The 13,349-nt window shown below is 45.8% G+C and overlaps 1 long non-coding RNA gene across 2 annotated transcripts in view; it reads right to left on the bottom strand.

Moving 5' to 3' along the window:
- Window positions 1-13,349, bottom strand: part of LOC105466701 (uncharacterized) — a 54,431-nt gene that overhangs the window by 28,839 nt on the left and 12,243 nt on the right. The gene's annotated exons all lie outside the window — the stretch shown is intronic.

Here is a 13,349-nt window from a genome sequence, read left to right as displayed (position 1 = left end):
TTGGAGTGCAGTGGTACAATCTCAGCTCACTGCAACCTCTGCCTCCCGGGTTCAAGTGATTCTCCCATCTCAGCCTCCCAAATAGCTGGGATTACAGGTACTCGCCATCATGCCCGGCTAATTTTTGTATTTTAGTAGAGACGGGGTTTCACCATGTTGGCCAGGCTGGTCTTGAACTCCTGACCTCAGGTGATCCGCCTGCCTCGGGCTCCCAAAGTGCTGGGATTACAGGTGTGAGCCACCGCACCCGGCCTATGAGCTGTTTCTTTTACTGGATGGCACTATGTTCCCTGAGCTCTGCTATCACCCTGCATTTCCAGTAAGGAAACAAGCAGCTGCTATGAACCCCTCTTCCTGGGTCATTGTCTGGCACCATCAATGGGATTCTTTGGTCACATGTGATTTTTCCAGTCACTGGTCTGGTGTTAATTTAGTGAGAGTCAATTTAACAACAACAAAAAAAATTAAGCACTTTGTTAATACTAGGTTCTAGGGCTCTGTGTCAAGTACCAGGTTTTCAAATACGATTTTAAAAAGTGCTGTCATGCCCTTTTTAAAAGTGGTGGCTCACACCTGTAATCCCAGCACTCTGGGCAGCTGAGGTGGGAAGATTGCTTGAGCCCAGGAGTTCAAGACTAGCCTGGACAACATAGCGAGACCCTGTCTCTTAAAATAAAAATAAAATAAAATAAAATAGAGTACTATCATATGCTATGGGTGGGCTGTAAAAAAAAATAAATAAATAAAGTGCCGTCAAACCATTGGCAATCTGGTAATTGTTATAGACATCCCCAGAAAACCTTTGGGTGTTTAGTAAGTGTGATACATATTAATTCACTCAACAAATATTTATTGCTATAAATTGCTATAATTTTCCTGCTATGAAGAATAAGAAATATGCCAAGGAGATAAGGAGATGCCTTGGGGAAGGTCCAGAACTGCTGCGGAAAGACTGGCCAGGAAGGACCTCCCTGGGAAGGTATTTGAACAAAGCTCTGCATAATGAGGAGCCAGGCGAGAAAAGATAAGGCAGGAAAGAGTTTCAGGTCAACTCCAAGGCCAGGACCAGCTTCCAGAGAAGTCAGAGATACAACCAGGGGCCAGACTCCAGGGCTGCGTAGATGCTGGTAAGGAGATGGAATTTTATTCCAATTGCAACAGGAAGCCGGTGGAGGGTTGATAAAATGCTTTGGCTGCTGTGCAGAGCAAGAGTGGAAGCAAGGATTTCAGTTTAAAGGCTTTGCAGCCACCCAGGCAAGCCGGGATATTGTTCACTACAAAAATGAACACTCTGTCCTGTCAGGTTCATACTGACAATCTGATTGAGCCTTACATGAATTAAATGGCTAGTGTGTGTTTGGCTAGATGATTTTCAGTCTAAATTAGATCATTATGTCCTTAGAATATCAAGGTCCCACTGACCTATTGTTGAGAACTCTTGAAGCATCGGCTCTGATCTAGCTACTCTGAATGTACCCCTTTGGAAACAACGTCAGGTATTTGAGAAATATCTGACTAGGGCCAGAATCGGAGGCCTATGAAACGGAAGAATTCACTGGTAAAGAAATAGTACTTAGTTCACATCCTTGTTCATAGCTGTATCCCCAGCCCTCAGCATAGAGGCTGACACACAAATATTTGTTGAAGGCGTTAATATATGAGCCTAGTAAGAGTTCAAGAAATGCTACAGTAAAATTTTAGTAGCTCAGCACCCCAACCAGCTGAGCTAAGAAGCGTTGGACACTAGCCGTGGTGTTTGAAGACTGTTTTTTCAGAAGGACGGCAATGGACCCATATCTCCTCCAAGCTTGGCATGCCCACATCCAAGCTTTATTGCTGCTGAAAGCCTCCTGCACTGCCTGACCATGGACAGTCCCATCTCTAGCTAGCCCCCAGCCTCCACCCACGAAACCCTCATCCTCCAGAGAGACTCTGACCAGCTGCTGGCTCACACCCAGTGGCCCCTCTGCGGGCGCCTGGCCCCTCACTCGGCTTCCCAGCTGCCTCTTCCTCTGCCCCCCTTCCCACCCTGCACCAAAACAGGGGCGCCTTTTGTGGGAGCAATCAAGCCCTAAATCACTATTTATATTTCTTGGAGTAAACTTAACGCTGAGAAAGGGTTCTGGAATGACTGCCCTGGGGACTGAAGCCCATCTGGAAACATGAATAATGTGAAATGTATCCCTCCATGGAGCCCCCACAAGACCAATTACATTATCATCCTTTCTGAGAATTTCTGCCAATTTTTTATGGGGTCACCAGAAAGTTATATCTTAAGTGAAAACTGCACAGATTTATATAGGGGGTAGTTAACTGGTGGAGTGAAGTATGTGGAAGTAAACTGCAGGAAACTGTGATACTCCACAGATGGAAATGTGTGTCGATTTGGCTCTTCACTTCAGGAAGTGGAATGGATCCATTCCGCCGTTTACTGAATGACTACTGTGTGCCACGCACTCTTCTAGGCGCTGGGAAGAAAGCAATAAACGACATTAATGTTGCCCTCATGGAGCTGACATTTTAATATGCTTGGAAGATGGGTTATGAAAGGCTCACTGTAAAATGGCGCCCAAAGTCAACATATAACTTTTAGTCCTGTCTGTGGTACAGTATCACCGAACAATGTGAAGAAACTGAGTTTCTTGCTTCATCATAGCTGAGAGTGAGATAGGTGTGCTGCCCTTTCTCAAGAATGTGGGGTGGAATCATAGTCATTGTTTGAAAACCCAGAATAATAAGAGATTTGGCATTTATGTGTTCACGCATACTTCTCTCCTCAAGCTGCAAAGTTCAACCAAGAGGTATTTGGCAGAAGGCCTTTTGCTAAAGCAATCACCTGACAATGTGAGTGGGGATGTGAGCCAGCCAGGTTCTACCTCCACCGAAGAGGTTTGATTAGGTGATGAGCACACATTATTCACAAAATTGCAGAGCGGCTGTAATTCACCACATCATGACTGGAAACGATCTGCCTCCGAGGAGCAATGTCAATGAAGGGCCATCTTCCCTAGTGTCAGTAGTTCTTAAACTTTAGTTTCCAAGGAAGCACTGCATGTGTCTGTAAAAGAAAGATCCCCGCTTCTCCCCTAACAATTCAGAATGAGAAGGTCTGGGAAAGGGTCCAGGAATTCATATTTCACCACTATCCCTGCTCATTGGGCTGCAGGTGGCTCTACACTCAGAGAACCCCCACACTGTGTTCACCATAAGACAGAGGATTCAGACCTCCAATTCCCCTCACCCAGACGCAAGAGCATCTTGGCTAAAACCTCTTTTTTGGAAGGGAAGGAGAAAGGGAAGCCGGTTGGAACAGTTTCCTTTACTGATTATAGCTTACTCCTTTCTCTCGTGCATTCAGCACATGGAGTTTGGCAACTACAATGCACAAGGTACAGCCTACCCGCTAGAGCGAGGATGTTCCAGTAATTAACTGATGCTTCGCAGCCCCTGCCCCCTGGAGCGGAAGCAGATTGTTATGGATGAGGGAATGGAATTAACGGCGCCTGAGCCGGCCGGCACTGCACCGTGCGAAGTGCCCTCTCAAACACCCTCTCATTTAATCTTCCCAAGTTCTGCTCCTCATTTCCTTCAAGTCTTTACTGAACCATCTCCTTTGCAGTGAAACTTTGTGGGATCACCCTAAAGCAAACTCAATGCATCAAAAGCTGGACTCCTAATAGTTCCCCCAACCTTTTCCTCCCAGAGTCTTCCCCGCCTCAGTAAAGAGCTATTTCATTCTCCCAGTTGCTCAAGCCAAAAATGGAATCAATTTAGTTCTTCTGCACCCCGTATCTGATCACCACAAGTCCTGTTAGCCCTGCCTTTAAAATATATCCAGAACCCTGCCAGCTCCCCATCCTCTGTTGCCATCACGCTTGTCCACACCCACCTTACCCCTTGTCTGGGTGATTGCGGTGGTCTCCCAGCTGCCCTGCCAGCGTCTGCCCTGGTCCGCCTTCTTGACTATTCTTGACACAGCACCAGCATGATCTTGTTAAAATACAAATCAGATCGGGCCGCTCCTCTACTCCAAACTAGGTTTCCTTGTCTCTCCAAGTAAAAGCCAAAGTCCTTACAATAACCCACAGGGCCCTGACCTGCCTCGCCCTCCCCTATCTGCCTCTTTCTGCTCTCGCCTCACTCGCTCCTCCCGCCCACACCACGCAGTCCCACTGTGGCATCTTTGCACTTGCTGTTCCCGGAATTCTCTTCCTCCATTTGTTCACATGGCTGGCCTAGATCCTGCCATACCTTTTCATAACTACTGCTTTCTCAGTCGGGTTAGCTGGCCTCCCTGTTGAATGTTGGAACTCATCTATTTTTCCTATCCATCTTTCTATTTTACATTAACATCTCCATATTTTTCTTTTTCTTAATTTTTATTCATTTTATTTTATTTTTTGAGACGGAGTTTCACCCTTGTCGCCCAGGATGGAGTGCAGTGGTGCATTCTTGGCTCACCGCAACCTCTGCCTCCCAGGTTCAAGCGATTCTCCTGCCTCAGCTTCCTGAGTAGCTGGAACTACAGGTGTGTGCCACCATGCCCAGCTAATTTTTGTATGTTTAGTACAGTTGGGGTCTCACCATGTTGGCCAGGCTGGTCTCAAACTCCTGACCTCAAGATCCACCCACCTCAGCCTCCCAAAGTTCTGGGATTACAGGTGTGAGCCACTGCACCAGGTTTTTTTTTTTTGTTTTGTTTTGTTTTTTTTTTTTGAGATGGAGTCTTGCTCTGTTGCCCAGGCTGGAGTGCAATGACACAATCTCAGCCCATTGCAATCTCTGCCTGCTGGGTTCAAGTGATTCTCCTGCCTCAGCCTCCTGAGTAGCTGGGATTGCAGGCATTGTGCCACCACACCTGACTAATTTTTGTATTTTTAGTAGAGATGGGGTTTCACCATGTTGGCCAGGCTGGTCTCAAACTCCTGACCTCAGGTGATCCGCCTGCCTCAGCCTCCCAAAGTGCTGGGATTACAGGCATGAGCCACCGCTCCTGGCTATATCTCCATATTTTTCTATTTTTATTTTGCTTCTTGTCTCTCCTTCCCGTCAGAATGTAAGCTCCATAAAGGCAAAGATTATTGTCCGTTGTTACCTGCTATATGCCCAGGGCCTAGAACAGGGCGTGGCATGTAGCAGACCTTCAATACTATTTGTTGGAATAAATGAATGAGTTAAATAATAAACAAATGAATAAAGTTTCAATTCTCCCCTACTCTCTATCTCCCTTCTCTGATGTATTTTTCCCATAGAATCCATCGCCCTCCAATATACTCCATAATGTACATATTTATCTTATTTACTGTCACCTTTTCCTTACTAGAATGTAAACACCATAAGAGCCAGGATTTCTATCCTAAAGTGTATCCTTATCACCGAGAAGAGTATGTGGTTCTTGTGCTTAATATTTATTGAATGAATACACTCTGTAATATAAGAGTACTTCGGCTGGGCACAGTGGCTCATGCCTGTAATCCCAGCACTTTGGGAGGCTAAGGTAGGAAGATCGCTTGAGCCCAGAGGTTCGAGACCAGCCTGGGCAACATAGTGAGACCCTGTCCCTACAAAAAAAAATTGTCTTTTAATTAGCTTGGTATAGTGGCGCACGCCTGTAGTCCTAGCTACTCAGGAGGCTAAGGCGGAAGGATAGCTTGGGCCCAGGAAGTCGAGGCTGCAGTGAGCTGTGATCGTGCCACTGCACTCCAGCCCGAGCAACTGAGGGAGACCCTGTTAAAAAAAAAAAAAAAAAAAAAAAAAAAAAAAGAGTATTTTTACAGATTAAGAGATTGACTCGTAATAAGAATTAGCAAATTTTGCATGGTCATGTACACAACTATCATGTAGTAGAGGCAGGGTTAGGATTTGGCTCTGGATGACTTTAAGTCTGTGTTCTCACAGTACCACTGGTCTGGTCAAGAAGGCATTTGAGGCTGGTCGCAGTGGCTCACGCCTGTAATCCCAACACTTTGAGAGGCCCAGGCAGCCGGGTCACCTAAGGTCAGGAGTTCAAGACCAGCCTGGCCAACATGGTGAAACCCTGTCTGTGCTAAAAATTACAAAAATTAGCCGGGCATGATGATGGGCACCTGTAATCCCAGCTACTCAGGAGACTGAGGCAGGAGAATCGCTTGAACCCAGGAAGCGGAGGTTGCAGTGAGCCGAGATGGTGCCACTGCACTCCAGCCTGGGTGACAAAGCGAGACTCCATCTCAAAAAAAAAAAAAAAAGGCATTTGAGGTGGGCATTAAAGGACGGATAGGGGCTGAGCAGGATGATTCTCTCTGCTGTAGAGTTCTTTTCTGCCCCTTCTCCCTCTCCTTCACCTCGCTAGCCATCATGAAGAATGGATAATAACTTGCGTGTGCCTTCCTCTGAAAAGCCTGCTCTGAATCCCCGTGCCTGGCTCTGGGGTCCTTGTCTGTCTGTCTTTTTTTTTTTTTTTTTTGAGACAGAGTCTCATTCTGCTCATTCTGTCACCTAAGCTGGAGTGCAGTGGCACAATCTCAGCTCACTGCAATCTCCACCTCCTGGGTTCAAGAGATTCTCCCACCTCAACCTCCCGAGTAGCTATGACTACAGGCGCCCACCACCACACCCAGCTAATTTTTTTGTTTGTTCGTAGAGACAGGGTTTCACCATGTTGGCCAGGCCAGTCTTGAACTCTTGACCTCAAGTGATCTGCCCACCTTGGCCTTGTCTTTCCTTGTCACAGTTCTTCCTGCACAGCCTGGCATGCCAACTGCCTATTCATCTTTTGTTTTCTCCACTAGGTTGTAAGGAGTATATAGAGGCAGGGGTTGTTTCTGTCTTGTTCACTGTTGTATTACAAGCCCACCAGATGATCTGGTTCATATTAAGCACCATGAAGATTGGTTCATGTCATGAAGGAGGAGAAGGAAGACTTAGGCCAAAGAAATAATCGAACAGGAATCAGAGAATTAGCGAGCCAGTAGTGCCACGTGCCTAGGGCAGAGGTTTCAGTGGGATCCTAATAAGGGATGTGTCTAGGAAGCTAGGCATATAAAGATTGTGAAAATCACTGAAGGTTCTGGATATTTTTAAAAGCTGTTATTTGGTAAGCCACCTGGAAATCACTGAATTATGTTGAGCAGGATGGCACACAGTGCTTCTTTCAGCAGATTCATCTGATACTGATAATGCATTGAAAGGAGAAAGGGGAGAGGCAGAATCTGCTGCAGGAGCCGAACCACACAGGCGGAAAATACCCCACTTGAAAGGTGGCAGTGGGAGTGGAACGGAATACACAGATGCAAGAAATGCTTTGAGAAAAGATTCAACAGGATTTAGTGAATAATTGGATGTGGAAGACGAAGGAGACAAGGAAATTGAGGCCGGCTCTGAGCCTGTGAATCAGGGTGGCTGGAAGAATAGTGGTGTCTTTAATGAAAAAAGGGGGACATTGGAAAGAGAATATAATTGGATGGAAAGAAAACAAGTTTGACTGCAGGCGTTTCAAGCTTGAAACATTCACAGAACATTCTAGTGGACATGAGTTGCATTGGAAATTCAGGACTAGAATTCAGGAGAGATGCCTTAAATAGTCCAGCCTCCCCTACAGTAGGTGAATTAATGCTTAGCTTTCCGTGGGTTTGGCTGATGTGGACATTGAAAAATTGTAAACATTGTTTAAAGAGTTGCTTGAGTTTCCAGAAATATTGAGTAATCCTTACTTATTTCATGGGGCAAAATTCTGATAGGCTTAGGTGTATTTCACACCTGTTACCTTTGGAGACCCACTGCCCTTTTATTATTTTTATTTTGATTTTTTAGAGCAGGCTCTTGTCTGTTGGCCAGGCTGGAGTGCAATGGCGTGAGCATAGCTCACTGCGGCCTCGATTTCCCAGGGTGGAGAGATCTTCCCACCTCAGCCTCCCCAAGTAGCTGGAACAGGATAACAGCTGTGAGCCACCGCACCTGATCCCAATGATCTTTTCATTTGGCTGGGTGGATATTAACCTTGTGGACATTTAGCAAACTGGTGGAGAAAAATACACAATGTAAATTTGAGGAAAATTTGTTCCAGTATTAGGACAAACATTTTGTTGGCAATCTTTCTGTTTGGGGCAGATCTCTGGGGCTTGAGTGCTGTCCATAAATCCACAAAGTTTCCATGATCTGAAGACTGAAAGGAAGTTGTTGTGTAGAGTCAGCAACTTACTGGAAATAAACTTATTTAGGTTTTCCCTCTACTAAAAATAGATATGCAAGTTTTTAATTCTATCTGCAATTTTAAAAAAATCTGATATAGGCTGGGCGTGGTGGCTTATGCCTGTAATCCCATTACTTTGGGAGCTGGAGGCAGGGGGATCACTTGAGCCCAGGAGTTCAAGACCAGCCTGGGCAACATAGTAAGACCCTGTCTCTGCAGAAAGAAAACATTTTTTAATCAGTCAAGTGTGGTAGCGTGCTCCTGTAGTCCCAGCTACGCAGGAGGCTGAGATGGGAGGATCGCTTGTACGTGGAAGGTCAAGGCCACAGTGAGCCAAGATCGTGCCACTGCACTCCAGCCTGGGTGACAGAGCAAGACCTTGTCCTAAAAAAATTAAAAATAGGCTGGGTGAGGTGGCTCATGCCTGTAATCCCAGCACTGTGGAAGGCTGAGGCGGGCAGATCACAAGGTCAAGAGATCGAGACCAACCTGGCCAACATGGTGAAACCCTGTCTCCACTAAAAATACAAAAGTTAGCTGGGCATGGTGGTACATGCCTCTAGTCCCAGCTACTTGGGAGGCTGAGGCAGGACAATCGCTTGAACCCGGGAGGTGGAGGTTGCGGTGAGCTGAGATCACGCCACTGCACTCCAGCCTGGCAACAGAGCGACAGTCCGTCTCAAAAATAAATAAACAATAAATAAATAAATAATATCTGATCTAGATGGGACAAAACGTTAATATCTGTCCAATCTGGGTGGTGGATACTTAGATATCTGTTATATTATTTTCAAAAATTATTTTCTGTATATTCTTCTGTACAGCAGTTTGTACTTTTAAAAAAACCTTTCAAAAAAGATGTGCAAAACAGAGCAGAAGACTGAGATTCTGAGGCTCAGGCAAGTCTGGGAAGATGACCTGTGGAAGCAATAGAGCGACCCCACTTTCCAAAGTTCCTGTCCCTCTCCAGGGACAAAAGGCCATGGTGGTGACCCGGCCATTAGAGGTCATGGGATAGAGAGGGAGATAGCCATTCTTTTTCAGGCTGTGGTCCCACAATGTCTATCATAGTTCTCTTGAGGTCAGCCGCCAGTTTGGGAAGTCACAGCTTTGCCACCGATGGTTAGAAGTCAACATGCTCCCATGTCGAGAATTACTTGTAACCCAAGCACAGTGACAGAGGAGCCTCCTTTATGTCACCCCCACATCATGTCCCCGAGCTTAGGCTTGGTTCCAAGGACAAGGTTCCTATGTTACTTTATATCATAGTGCTTTTCGGAGCAAAGGCATGCTGGAAAATTCAGCATTTCCCAAAGCTGAGAAACTTTTTTTTTTTTTTTTTTTTTTTTTGAGACAGAGTTTTGCTCTTGTTGCCCCGGCTGGAGTGCAATGGTACGATCTCAGCTCACCGCAACCTCCGCCTCTCAGGTTCAAGCGATTCTCCTGCCTCAGTCTTCTGAGTAGCTGGGATTACAGGCATGTGCCACCATGCCTGGCTGATTTTGTATTTTTAGTAGAGACGGGGTTTCTCCATGTTGGTTAGGCTGGTCTCGAACTCCCATCCTCAGGTGATCTGCCCACCTCGGCCTCCCAAAGTGCTGGAATTACAGGTGTAAGCCACTGCACCCAGCCTCCTCTTTTTTGTTTGTTTTGTTTTGTTTGACACGGTCTCACTCTGTTGCCCAGACTGGAGTGCAGTGGTGCAATCTTGGCTCACTGCAACCTCCGCCTCCTGGGTTCAAGCATTCTCCTGTCTCAGCCTCCTGAGTAGCTGGGACCACAGGCACATGCCACCACACCCGGCTAATTTTTGTATTTTTAGTAGGGACAGGGTTTCACCATGTTGACCAGGCTGGTCTTGAACTCCTGACCTCAAGTGGTCTGCTGCCTCAGCCTCCCAAAGCACTGGGATTACAGGCGTGAACCACCGCTTCTGGCGCACCTCTCTTTTTATTTCTTCTTTCATTCAGGCCCACACTGGAAACACCACTGTCTGTTAAACACCGGCCATACCAGCGACATGGTAGGTGTGGGGGGGTGACAGCAATCTTCCAGTAAATCGGCTTTTCAGTTTAAACATACTAGTCAGCCTACCTGAGAGAAATGTGTGCCCAGGAACAACCTGGGAGCCTTAGCCTTCTGTAGGGAGAAGCACTCTCGATGGGAGGAAATTTGGGAGCGAATATTTCTTTCAAGCCAGAACCTAAGTGGAAATCCTCTTGGGTAAAGTATCTCAGTAGGCTGAAGCACGCCTGCCTCTGACTGTCAAGCCTTTGGAAACAGTCAGCATCTTGCTTCCAGTTCATCCCCTCTGCGTCGGAGGAGCCCTTCCCACAGTTCCATGCAAGGCTCCTTCGGGCTTCCCACCCAGCTGATGGGTGGGGAGAAATGAAATCCATTTCTCCTGGGGCTTGATGTCTCTTCTCTGATCTGGGGAGCCTCCAGATTGCTGTCTTTTCTGTCAGATCACACGACAAGCCTGTGCTGTTCCCGCCAGCGCTGCCGATCAATCCCCTCTTCCAGCCAACGTGCCCCTCTGCGCGGCAGTTGCCCGCTTTTCCCCCACTGCACGATTAGGAACAGTTTCAGTGTTCTCAGCTTTTCCTTCCTGTGCCTGTCATTTCCCCCACGAACACAAGCTGCTTTGCAGTCCTAGTCACATGCATGGCACCGTTCCTGAGACGGGTCGTGCGTATGGTGCTCATCAAATTTGCTGCACCAAGTTGCCAGGACTTTCTAGAACAAATAACATTCACATTCAGCTCTTGGAGCACCCCCGAAAGCAGACCTCCTAAAGTCTGCTTCATTTCCATCAGAGCTTTTGAGTCCCAGATTTCATTCTGGGGGATGAGTGATCAGAGATTTTTAAAGCCATACTGACTCTTGCCCTCATTTTTAGCTTCCTGAGATCACGGGACTCAGAGTGCCTCCTGGGGTCTTGGGCTCCAAAGAACATCACTGAGTTGTCTAATTAAGGAACGCTGGAGAATTCCCAACACATCTCCACTCTTCCAGTAACTCATATCTACCCCTCTCCCCGTGTATGTTTCTTCACAGACAACTCAGAACACACGGGTTCTTCTATTCTCTATGGCCCAGTCTGTGTCCAGCATGGCAGGCAAAAAGGCCTAGAATCTCATGTTGTTGTGACTGAAGCCTGTTGCTGACACAAAATCAACCATACAGATCTATGTTGATCGTTAAGACAAACAGAAATATCTTCTTGTGATGTTGTTGCTTGTTTCTTGGGGGGACAGAAACAGCGCAAGTCAGGCCTGGCTATTTGTGTAGCAGAAGAGGAAATGGGTTCCCTCTGAACCATTTTTTTTTTAAACTTGCTGTCCAGGCGCAGGGCCTCGCGCCGGTAATCTCAGCACTTTGGGAGGCCAAGACAAGCAGATCACCTGAGGTCAGGAGTTCAGCCTGGCCAACATGGCGAAACCCTGTCTCTACTAAAAATACAAAAATTAGCTGGCGTGGTGCCACACACCTGTAATCCCAGCTATTCCGGAGGCTGAGGCACTAGGATTGCTTGAACCCAGGAGGCAGAGGTTGCAGTGAGCCAAGACCATGCCTGTCTCAAAAAAAAAAAAAAAATCAAAAATTAAAAAGATTAAATTGTGAATGTTTAATTTCTGTGGGTATATATTTATGTGGTGCATGAGATACTTTGATACAAGCAAGCAATGCATAATAATCACCTCATGGAAAGCGAGGCATCTGTCCCCTTAAGCATTTATCCTTTATGTTATAAACAATCCAGTTATACTCTTTTCATTATTTTTAAATGTGCAATTAAATTATTATTGACTATAGTTACCCTGCTGTGCTATCAAATATAGGTCTTATTCATTCTTTCTATATATATATATTTTTTGTACCCATTAACCATCCCCACTTCTCCCCTACCTGTCTTCCCTCTGAAAAAATTTATACAGTCTGCCTGGGTTAGCGGGGAATGAATGTACCTCCCGCAGCGCTCATTGAGGACAATTTGAGAGATGTGTTCTCTGCGATAAACCAAAGCGTTTGAAATCTTGGGCTTGCAGCTTGAAAAATACGTAATATCCTCATGTATGTTCATTACTTAGTATTGGATGAGATTTCCAAAGCCATATGTACAAATTCTAGAGTTAAAAACAAAAGCTGTCACAGTGGAGAATAACGTCATTCAACTTGGCCATGCAATTTGCCTCTTGTCCCAATAATATATGTTTTGGTAAAATAACATTTGAGGGACAAAAAGAGGATGCCAGACCTAAATTAATTTTAGAACAAAGTAATAGATGCCAGGCGTGGTGGCTCATGCCTGTAATCCTAGCACTTTGGGATGCCAAGGTGGGCGGATCACCTGAGGTCAGGAGTTCAAGACCAGCCTGGCCAACATGGCGAAACTCCATCTCTACTAAAAATACAAAAATTAGCCATGCATTGCGGCAAGTGCCTGTAATCCCAGCTACTTGGGAGGTTGAGGCAGGAGAATTGCTTGAACCCAGGAGGTGGAGGTTGCAGTGAACCGAGATCGCGCCACTGCACTGCAGCCTGGCTGACAAGAGACCCTGTCTCAAAACACACACACACACATACAAACACACACATACACACACACACACACAAACACACACATACACACAAACACACACACACAAACACATACACACACACAAACACATACACACACACAAACACACACATACACACACACAAACACACACATACACACACATACAAACACACACATACACACATACAAACACACACACAAACACACATACACATACATACACACACATACACACACATACAAACACACACATACACACACAAACACACACACACATACAAACACACATACAAACACACACACACAAACACACACATACACACACACACATACACACAAACACACACACACATACACAAACACACATACAAACACACACACAAACACATACACAGAAGTAATATAAAGAAGCAACCACAGGTGAAGTACCCAAAGATTATTATTTACAGATGTCTCATATTTTCAAAGCCCCCATCTTGGCGGCTGTCTTTCGCAGACCCTGTGTAGCATGTTAAAAACTGCTGGTTAACTCTTAGACTGTCACAGGACTTGTAAACTACATGATTTGTTTAGTATCAAATAAAAACCAGAGCCTTTCTAATTTAAACCAACACT

Source organism: Macaca nemestrina, chromosome 3 (assembly GCF_043159975.1).
Source record: "Macaca nemestrina isolate mMacNem1 chromosome 3, mMacNem.hap1, whole genome shotgun sequence".
Classification (NCBI taxonomy): domain Eukaryota; kingdom Metazoa; phylum Chordata; class Mammalia; order Primates; family Cercopithecidae; genus Macaca; species Macaca nemestrina.
Note: the sequence above shows the minus strand (reverse complement) of the source record. Positions and strands in the feature narration are given on the sequence as shown.